Raw genomic sequence first — 10,314 nt, forward strand, 5'->3', positions numbered from 1 at the left:
GTTTGAATTTATTTATGTATTTGGAATGGTTTTGGTGGTTGAAATAACTGAAAAGATATACTGAGGCATTAGGATAAAGTAGGGGGTCGTGGCATCTGCCAATTATCTCTGCGTCAGATTCAGATTCGAATAATTTATTTTCAACATACAAGAATCAATGCAAACACAGCACAAAAGTGAATACCGGAATTGGAGAAAAAATTGAAATATACACGTAAGAAATAACGTCAGAGATTAATTGCAATCGATAAGGGGTCGCGAAGGACTGTAACCGTCTTCAAGTCAGCGACACCTGTTGGCTGATTAATTCAGAGGGAACAGACTAAAACTAATTTAATGATTAGTAGCCTAGTACAAAAAGTAGTATTACAAAATGAAAATTACAAAATATCACTGGAGTAAGAAATGACCCAGCAGCGCCCTCATGGGCTTAACTGTGCGTTCAGGAACCATGACAAAAAAATACTTATTAATATGTAAAAGACTGCGACTCGTTGTCAATAGCAAGCTCAAGCTGGAGTTTTCCCAAAGTGCCTATAAACCAAGTGAAGACACCGAGTGCAATGATGCATAGCGGACGTCTTTATGGGTCCGGCGAATCGCGGTAACGCGGCAGCCTCGGTTTGTTTTAGCTTCGTCAGTCTGATAATCAGGTTTCGTTTGTCAATTTGTTTGGAGATTTGTTACTGTTTAGCATTTTATTCGGGTAAGTTCAGTAGGCTATTATTCTTTTTCTATTTGCCTAGTGGAATCTATTACTGAGTGTGAAAGTTGAATAGATAACTAAAGTTCACCGCCAGTGGTCCGCATCTCTGATCACCCTAGTAGTTTCACAGGTTCCAATCCCATGCGGGGATAGTTATGTGCGAGAGGATTGCAGCTCTCCTCCCACTGAGGGTGGTTCACACGACCGCTGGTCGGTTACGACATCCCCCACCATCAAGTCCATGCTTCTGAAAACGAATAACTGGCTAACTAATTCCGACATAGAATGGTAATTGTACGAAGTGCTGTCCGCAAACAGTGAAACACAAGAGATAAGACTTCTGGACTTGACACCAAGCAGTCCTGCCTATGGATGATATCCACATTGCAGTGGAACAGTGGAATATAACTGAAGATCCATTTCGTTCTCTATACTATACGTACAGCCAACGGTACAATACGAAATAACCATTTTCAACAGCCAAACAAAACGGAAACGTATAATCCGACTTGCAACTGACAGGAGCCAGCTGGACGATTTTGTTTTTTGCCGTCCAGTAAACAAAGTCACGTGTGCAAATCCTCTATATGATGACCATACCGCCGAGCCGAGTTATCTGAGAAACATCTGCGGAAATTAATTTTTCAGGAGAATGTTCATTCGTTTTGCTGCTGCGAATCTTTGGTCCGAATTATTGATCATCGTTTTTTTTTTATTCAGCTGTTTAACGATCGCAGGTTCAAATCACTTAGGTAGGTTCATACAGCGAATGAACCCTGGACCCAAAATGGCGAGTGTGACGTCACGCAAGCGCTTTTATCGTTACCAATGTCCTCACTTGTGTTATAGTCACTTTGGAGTTTACGACTGTGGTGGGTTGAATAGGTACGGATTAAAAAGCAAGTAAGTACCAGATCTATTTTATTACTTCACACGATAATAGTAACGTAAGATGATCAAACAGTATAGCAATAGTTCAATTTTACAAGAAAATTGTGCGATACATCATACCATTGCGGAACGAAATAGGGTGGTACTGTACCGGTATATCTAAAGATATACAGTTCCGGTACCGGCACGGTACGCTGACAAACAAACTCGTCCACTTAAAGAAACAGACGAATAGCCCTCAAGGTAAACCTTTTTCAGTGCTTGTTTGAATGCATTATAATTCTTGATTCGAATACTTTCAGGTAATAAACTCCATAACTTAACACATACATATTTTATTGAATTTTGATTACGCTTCGTGGAAAAACGATGCACATGGTAGGAGCCACAGACAGAAGAACGAGTTCTGTGTGAACGAATACTGCTTTGTTTTGAAAAATAGTCAGAAAATGTGACAGGGAGATCATTGTTATGATGTTGGTGCATTTGTTTCAGAACCTCCATTTTATGAATATCTGCTAATTTAATAATTTTAAGTTTAAAATAGTTTGGGTTGAGTTGTTCATGACGTCCACTACCAGAAACAGCACGGATGGCTGTATTTTGCATGATCTCGATTCGACGTAATAGACTTTTATCGGCTGTACCTCATGCACTTATACCATATTGCATGTGGGTCTGAAAAGTGAGTGATAAACCATGCGTAAAGTTGTTACCGGTATAAAATGCCGAAGTTTGAAAAGTATCCCAACCGACTTAGATAGCTTAGCAGCCAAGTTCGTTATATGCGTATCCTATTTCAATTGACTATCTAAATAAGGGCCCAGATATTTAAAGGAACTGACATTTTCTAATATAGTGTTGCCAATTTAAATTGAAAAATTTAATAGAGTTTTATTTTTATGGGGTGGAATGAGCATAGTTTTGGACTTGGCGATGTTTATAGTTTGTAAGCCCTCATCCATTTTGATACTTTTCAAATTTCAGAATTCACTCTCGATTGAAGAGCTGGGAGAGATTTGTCGCTATCGAGAAGATTCGTGTCATCAGCGAATAGTTTTGAGAAGAAGGATGAACAATTGGCAAGGTCATTGATGTAGATTAGAAATATTAAAGGCCCCAAATTAGAACCTTGTGGGACCCCATGTGTTACAGGTAAGGTGGAACAGCAGTATTTACCAACTCGAACATATTGATTTCTATCACTTAAGTAATAACTAGAGAGGAGCTTATTAGATAAACCCCTGATGCCATAATGACACAACTTATAAGTTAGGATATCATGATTGACAAAAGCCTTTCTCACATCGACAAAAATTGCACTAACAAATTCTTTCTTTTCTAATTTGTCATAGATATAAGAGATAGTATCTAGAATTGCATGTGAAGTGAATTATTTTGAAAACCAAATTGATGTCCGTTTATTACATCGCGTTTTTCGAAAAATTAGTAAGCCTAACATGGATTAGACGTTCAAACAGTGGCGTAGCAAGACTCTCGTGCCCCCCCCCCCCCCCCCGCAAAAATATTTCGTGAAAATGACCCTAAAAACTCTCGGACATAAGCTAAAACAAAGTTTTTTTTTATTTCGTCAAAAGCATAACATGTCGCTATAAAAAGGCTATGGTAACCTAAAATTTGCGCTTTCGTGTTAGCAAACTCATCCACCATCTTCGTCATATCAATTTTTTCAATTTGCTTCAAAAATCAGTAGCTTACCTGTGATAATTGTCGTGTAAATTTTGGAAAAAAATTTATTCGCGCCGGCGCCATCACTTTTGGAGATTGAACACGCATCTGGTTTTCTAACACGCATCTGGTTTTCTACCGATACCACCGGTGCTAGGCTTAATTCCTCCTCAGTTACGTTCGGTATTCCCAAGTCTAATTGTTTCAATTTTGGTTTAAATATTTCGTTCATATTGGTTACTTTAATTTTTTTCATACGTTCTTTTCATACGTTTTGCTTTCGACATCAATCTGACAGCCTTCGTAATTCTGCCGGTGGCCGGTGCGATCAAACCACACGTCGCCGAAAATCGACGACTCCGGCATTGTTATGTAACAAAACGATTTGAGCAGAACTAACATCAACATTATAAGATGTGAATTACTGCTTTTGCAATGCAGCTTTTGGTTTTGCGGCTTAAATTTCTAAATTTCAACCGCTTTGGGCCCCTTTTCGCTGTGGGCCTCCCCCGCGACCGCGGGGGTTGCGGGGGTGGATGCTACGCCACTGCGTTCAAATATCTTATTAATTGCAGAGAGGATTGAAATTGGCCTCTAATTTGAAACAAGTTTTTTTTACCAGATTTAAAGAGCGGGATTACTCGAGCTACTCGAGATGAAGGGAAAATTCCAAAAGAGAGTGAGCAATTGAACAATTTTGTTAAGAATGGTGCAATGAGATCTGCGACAACTTTGAGGAAGCGAGGTGGAATGTTATCCGGCCCAACTGCCTTTCTCTCCTTCAAATTAAGTAAATCAACTGTCAATTCAGAATCAGTATAGCCGGATTCATGAAAATGGATTTACTAACATGTTTACGAAGATACGGCTTAAAAGTCACATACGTTATTGGAGAATTTGACTGCTAATCTAGAACCGACTGTTGAAAAATACTTGGTAAGTTCAGATGCGATCAAGGGACCATCTTTTAAGATACTGTCGTTATCAAGAAAAATTTATTCAACCGTATGATACGACTTATTTTTATTGATTGTAATCTCGTTTACAATTTTCCATGTTGACTTTGGATTGCCCTTGTTTTGGGATATAAGATTTTGGTAATAAATTTGGTAATATCTTTGTCTATGGCTGAAGATAATGTGTTTCGAGTTTCCGGTTTCCCAAAATACGAAACGCTAAACAATGCGCTTTGCCACATTTATTTTGCGCTCCCAATAAAATACATATATATTGGATTTCGAGTCGCTGATGAATCCGTTCCTATCACCCAAGCGCGACCCACGCCTGGTCGAGTGCCGTGCGGTATTTTAGTCGACCATAAAAAGTTGCGATGATAACTGCAAACTACAATTTGGTAACAGAAATAAAGTTGTCTCAAGATGTATTTTATGAGTTTTGCTCTCAGAAGCAATCGTTTTCTGCCAAAGGCACAGGACATTCAAACAATATATAACGATATCAAATCAGTCCGATAACCTACATCCTCTTTAGACATCGGCTACAGCAGTGGTTCCCAAACTTTTTTTTTCGCGACCTCAATTTTCATAAAATCAAAGCCTACAGATACTCGCGACCCCACAACTAAAAACGTTGAGCAACGTGAAAAATCAGTACTATATATTATATCAGTTTAATTACCTCAATGGGAACAATGTACCTGTATATCGACTGCAAGTTGACGGGGAACATTAGGCCAAAAATATATATGAACGAATCTGGCAATGCGCCGGGGAAACCTCAGAAGATTTGATAATGCACGGCATCGTATGAAAACCACGGTGTAAAAATCTCTTAGATCAGAATTATACCAGTTCTTTAGCGAAGCATCGACGTACTTGTGGATAAAATGTGGTTGTGAGGAAGTGTGCGATACTTCGGAAATAGTAAGAATGCTTCTGAATATATATAAATTTAAACTCTCATTTGCTCTCTCATATATTCCAACAGTGTATTTATTATATTTAGTTCAAGGTTAACCTTTTACATTGCTCCATTATTAGCTGGGCATAACACTAGTCTATTCAGTGACATTAGTGATATGACAATATGCCAAAGGATTTTCTACGTTAATTTTATGACGAAATAACACCAAAGGCGATTACTTGATTACTTTGCGAATGCGGCGCGGTCCACAGATAATGGAGCTGCGGGACACGTGTGTCTAGATACTTATATTGCAAGACGAAAATGTTCACTTTTTGTGGTGGCGATGTGGACAAAACAGGTAGCCCACTCGTAAATTTTAGACATGTGCGCAAATTAACAAAGCGCTTTCGCAACTGATCGAAACCTGAAGTGTAATTACCCAGCCAAGACACCGCCTGGCAATCAATACCAAACTTATGAAACATTTAATCAAGGGTCAATTGCCAAATAAAGCAACTTTGCATCATATATTCGATAACCAAGCGGCTACACTGGTACAAAATAAAAGACCAAAATAATTTCTCACAGACTGGCAAAAATCCGATTTGCATACCAGAGGGTCAACTACTTATTTGGATGTAACATGATGAAAAAAGCTATAAAACGCAAAATATTATTGGCGCTCGCAACACTTTCACTCAATTACATTTATTAATATTTGGACAATAAATGATCGAGTCATTGCTGAAAATCCAAAATTAGGCACAAATCTTATATTCACTTGTATGGGCATGTTTGACAGAAATTAGGCGACCCCGGAAAATCTCGCCGCGACCTCACCCGGGGTTGCGAATCGCGACCCACAGTTTGGGAACCACTGGGCTACAGCCAAATAGCTGAGAACTACACGCGCCAAAATGTCGCGTTTTTTTTCCTTTTTTTTCATAAATTGATATACAAACAATAAAAGACATCACTGAGCAAACACTAACGACAAATCAAACACAAGATAAAACGCGTGTAAGCAATGCCGACATTTGACATAAAGAACTGCAAATCCCTTTTTTTATTGCAACAAAAGAGTAAAAGCAAATAGAAAATAACAGTATGACAATTGATATCATCATTTAGATATTAACAAGAATTTTGGCAGTGGTTTATCACCAAATGACAGAGAATAATAATATATTTTTTTACATATAGTTGCAAGATTCAAATTCTAACGTATTGAGTATAATTCAAACAAATAAATTTATCTATTTAAACTTGGACATCTTAGTATTTTCATGTAGTGACCATTTCGAATGTGCTAACACATTATCATGACCTTGGTCATTTAAAATAATTAAAAAAAACTTTTTTATATTTTCATAGTTTTATGGGACCCTCATGGATAGCTTGAGACTGAAATCATCTAGCAATATACACAAAATAAAAATACCAAAACGAAGTACAGTACATGGAAAAGTTGACCACGTTTTGGAAAATGTAAACAGATCATAAAAAAGCTCATTCATTTATTCCAACTCGTCGTCTGAATCTGCAAAAACATTATTGACAGCTAAACCAGCATAATATTAAAATATCGCGTTGAGAGAATACAGTATAGTGACGCATCACTCAATCGTATCGAGAGAACTGTGTAACATAAATAAACAAAGACGAAAAAGGCTTGAGCGAACTATACTACCGTAAGTAAACTATGGTAGTACCACAAGTCCTAAAGTCTGCAGGTGCAGAGTTGTTTTATTCGCACATGCGCCTTGAATACCTTAACTATTTTTTTAGTGTATACTGGATACACGATAACTAACAGTGTTTTACTATTATTGTATGACAACTCCTTTATCGAAATCCCATAAATTTACACTGAAATTTCCCTAACCACTTTCAGACTTTATTTTAGATTTTAGCAATGCTCAATCCTTTTTCGATTTTCATGGCTTGCTGCAGTTCTGGCTTTTGACTAACGTTAACTGTATTGTCACTTTATCACATTGCATTTCATCGCTTACGGTATCTAAGTGTTTTAGAAGTACAGCAGGTTTATGTTTTTTTGTGTTTGTGCTTTTGAGCGGGCACATGATCATACTCATGTTTTAAACTTTTTTGAAGGTTTTTCTATTATTTTGGTGCCTGATTTTGTAGTGATTAATATGAAATTAGTTCATCAGTTATATTTGACTGTAATTGCATGTCTTTTGCAACAAAGTAACAGCCAGCTTTTGAAAGCAAAAAATCGTGAGGTGGCCGGATTCACCAAATCGGATCAAGATAAATGGATTGCTCCATACACGTTCATACAAGGAACAGATCCTCAACCTGGCCTTATTGACACGATTTCTGGGGGTAATGGTACTGTTTGGGCAGAAGATATTCGACGCTTGAATGAAGCTGTATCAGATATTAATGATATTAAGGATAAACCAAAGTTCTTCTTCATTAGTGGGGATCTAGTTGATGCCTTTCCAGGAGTTGAACCTTATAGGCAACAGCAGATTGATGACGTTAATGAAAGCCTTGCAGATTTGCAGATACCTACTTTGGTTATCAGTGGAAATCATGACATACTGAATACACCCACTAGAAATTCGATAGAAGAGTTTAAACAGATATGGGGAGATGATTATTATAAATTTTATTGTGGAGGTGTTCTCTACATTGCACTTAACAGTCAATACTTTTATGATTCATCAGAAGTACAAGATCTAGCACAAGCTCAATCGGATTGGCTTCAAAATGAGCTTCAACAGGCCAAATTGGATGAAGACCTTGATAATATAGTCATTCTCATGCACATTCCTTTATTCTTGAAACATGGAGATGAAGATGATGATGCTTATTTCAATATACCTCGATCATTGAGAATGGATCTTCTTGACAAATTCATGGAGGCTGGAGTTAAAATTGTCTTCAGTGGTCATTATCATAGAAATGCTGGTGGAAAGTGGTCTAATGTGGTAAATGGAACGAACCTGACAATAGAAAGTGTTGTGAATTCTGCAATAGGTGCCCAACTTGGTGAAGATAAATCTGGATTGAGAGTTGTCAACGTAGAGTCGAAGGACATTACTCACAAGTATTACACGCTAGACGAATTACCAGATGCTTTAAATCATGGGCTTGAATTATACTTGAATTCTAAAGCAATCACCATAATACTATTGAATTGTACTTTCTTGAATTCTTATGCCTATAGGTAGAAACTAAAAATATTCTGCAATATACGTTTTACCTGAATTCTGCTGTTATTAATACTCAAGTGTTAAATTGCTTTAGTATTGGTGTGTTGAATTAAGCTTATGTATGAGATTATTATTGATGTGCAATCATGTTAGCTTATAATTTTTTTCAAGTTCAAGTGTTAGCAATGAATTTTATTTTATGTTAGTATCAATAAATGCAATATTTTAAATTATATTGTATTGGTGTGTTGAATTAACTTTATGAATGAGATTATTATCAATGTGCAATCACGTTAGTTTATAATTCATTTCAAGTTCAAGTGTTAGCAATGAATTTTATTTTATGTTAGTATCAATGAATGCAATATTTTAAATTATATTGTATTGGTGTGTTGAATTAACTTTATGTATGAGATTATTATCAATGTGCAATCACGTTAGTTTATAATTCTTTTCCAGTTCAAGTGTTAGCAATGAATTTTATTTTATGTTAGTATCAAGGATGCAATATTTCCAAATTATATTGTATTGTTGTGTTGAACTAACCTTATGTATGAGATTATTATTAATATGCAATCACCTAAGTTTATAATTCTTTTCAAGTTCAAGTGTTATGTTAGTAACAATGAATGCAATATTTCCAAATTATATCTGTAATTTTGGGTGTTCACTATCTTTGCTTTTCTTGCTTTGCAGAAAACTATCTTATAAAATATCTAACATGACCACAGCCCGGTATTAGAACCACTAGACTTCTCCTATTATCGTGAAAGTCGTAAAAAATGCTAAAATAATTGACATAACTTCATTTTCACAATGTTCAACCTGTTCTGGCATAGTTCTCATCAGGCACTACAATACAGTAATACTTTTACAGTTTTATGTTCAGTTTGGCAATTGACAGATTGAAGACTGTAGGCTTCATTATTTTAGTACTTGACACTCACTTGATTTTATAGCGACCAAGATGATGAAATTGGTTCATCAGTTATATTTGACTGTACTTGCATGTGTTTTGCAACAAAGTAACAGCCAGCTTTTGAAAGCAAAAAATCGTGAGGTGGCCGGATTCACCAAATCGGATCAAGGTAAATGGACTGCTCCATACACGTTCATACAAGGAGCAGATCCTCAACCTGGCCTTATTGACCAGATTACTGGGGGAGATGGTACTGTTTGGGTAGAAGATATTCGACGCTTAAATAAAGCTGTATCAGATATTGATGACATTCAAAATAAACCAAAATTCTTCTTCATTAGTGGGGATTTAGTTAATGCCTTTCCAGGAGTCGAACCTTATAGGCAACAGCAGATTGATGACGTTAATGAAAGCCTTGCAAATATGCAGATTCCTACAATGGTTATCAGTGGAAATCATGACTTACTAAACACACCCACCAGAAATTCAATAGAAGAGTTTAAACAGATATGGGGAGATGATTATTATAAATTTTATTGTGGAGGTGTTCTCTACATTGCACTTAACAGTCAATACTTTTATGATTCATCAGAAGTACAAGATCTGGCACAAGCACAATCGGATTGGCTTAAAAATGAGCTTCAACAGGCAAAATCCGATGAAGACCTTGATAATATTGTCATTCTTATGCACATTCCTATATTCTCGAAACATGGAGATGAAGATGATGATTATTTCAATATACCACGATCATTAAGAATGGATCTTCTAGACGAATTCATGGAGGCTGGAGTTAAAATTGTCTTCAGTGGTCATTATCATAGAAATTCTGGTGGAAAGTGGTCTAATGTGGTAAATGGAACGAACCTGACAATAGAAAGTGTTGTAAATTCTGCAATAGGTGCCCAACTTGGTGAAGATAAATCTGGATTGAGAGTCGTCAATGTAAAGTCGAAAGACATTACCCACAAGTATTATACTCTAGACGAGTTACCAAATGTTCTAAATCGTGGGCTCGAATTATAATTTACTCTGGTGCATTTTTGTAAAGCATAATA

General features: G+C 36.6%; 2 pseudogenes; both read left to right on the plus strand.

Annotated features, from left to right (window-relative positions):
- The first annotated feature begins 7,308 nt into the window (after positions 1-7,308).
- LOC120328640 (serine/threonine-protein phosphatase CPPED1 pseudogene) lies at positions 7,309-8,355 on the plus strand (annotated as a pseudogene).
- Positions 8,356-9,304: 949 nt separating this feature from the next.
- On the plus strand, positions 9,305-10,282 carry LOC120328641 (serine/threonine-protein phosphatase CPPED1 pseudogene; annotated as a pseudogene).
- The last annotated feature ends 32 nt before the right edge of the window (positions 10,283-10,314 follow it).

The sequence above is a fragment of the Styela clava genome, chromosome 7, assembly GCF_964204865.1.
Source record: "Styela clava chromosome 7, kaStyClav1.hap1.2, whole genome shotgun sequence".
In the NCBI taxonomy this organism is placed as follows: Eukaryota; Metazoa; Chordata; class Ascidiacea; order Stolidobranchia; family Styelidae; genus Styela; species Styela clava.